The sequence below is a fragment of the Engraulis encrasicolus genome, chromosome 6 (genome assembly GCF_034702125.1).
Source record: "Engraulis encrasicolus isolate BLACKSEA-1 chromosome 6, IST_EnEncr_1.0, whole genome shotgun sequence".
In the NCBI taxonomy this organism is placed as follows: domain Eukaryota; kingdom Metazoa; phylum Chordata; class Actinopteri; order Clupeiformes; family Engraulidae; genus Engraulis; species Engraulis encrasicolus.
In genome coordinates, this window is record NC_085862.1 from 5,260,013 (window position 1) to 5,261,119 (window position 1,107).

A 1,107-nucleotide genomic window follows, 5' to 3' on the forward strand; every position below is an offset into this window, starting at 1 on the left:
GTCTCTCTCTCTCTCTCTCTCTCTCTCTCTCTCCCTCTCCCTCTCTCTCTCTCTGTTTCTCTCAGTCTGTTTTTTTCGCCGTCACCACCTGGCGACCTGGAAGTGAGGCTCCCCTGGAGAGCAAGGAGTAGTGTGGGCTTTTTCACCACTGCACCACTCTCTTTTCTTCTGATCCCCTCTTTATTTCCTTCTTCTTCTTCTTCTTTTCTTCTTATTTCTTTCTCTCTCTCCTTTTTCTCCGTCTTGTCTCCCTCCCCTCTTGTTTTCTCTTTTCTTTTCTCTTCTCTCTCTCCTGCAGTCGTGCCGTGCGTTCAGCTCAGCCCAGCTGCCCCTCGTTCCTCTTCAGACTACAGTCCGTGTGTGTCTGACTCCACATGCCAGAGAGCAGAAAAGGCGGAGGAGGAGGAGGAGGAGGAGGAGGAGGAGGAGGAGGAGGAGGAGGAGGAGGAGGAAGAGGAGGAGGAGGAGGATGGGGGAAAAAATCCACAAAACAAACAAATCTTGCGAGGTGCCACAGATCTGGTTCAGAGTTCAACACGAGGGAGTGAGCAGGCGAGCACGCGAGGGAGGAGGAGGAGAGAACAGGAGTAGGGCGAAAGGACGGTGGCGGTGTTGTGTGTGCGTGTGTTTGTGTGTGTGTGTAGGTCAAGAAGTAGGTAGTGTGCGTAGTGTTTAGTGTGTGTCTGTGTGTGTCTGTGTGTTTGTGTGCGTGTAGTGTATGTGTGTGTGTGCGTGTGTGTGTGCGTGTGTGTGTGTGTTGCCCCCTTTCTTTCACAGGAAACAATAAATTACCCTCGGATACTCACTAGAGTGCGTCTCACAGAGAGGGAGAGAGAGACCAGCAGCCCTAGCCTCCTCAGCAGCAGCCCTAGCCTCTAGCCTACCCTCCTCAACAGCAGAAAACCCAGGCACAGCAGCAGCAGTGGTAGAGGGGCAAGAAAAGACACACACATGCATGTACAATCACACTCTCTCTCTCTCTCTCTCTCTCTCTCTCTGTCTCTCTCTCTCTCTCTCTCTGTCTCTCTCTGTCTGTCTCTCTCTCTCTCTCTCTCTCTCTCTCTCTGTCTCTCTATCTCTCTCTCTCTCTCAAATACACATGCTCAC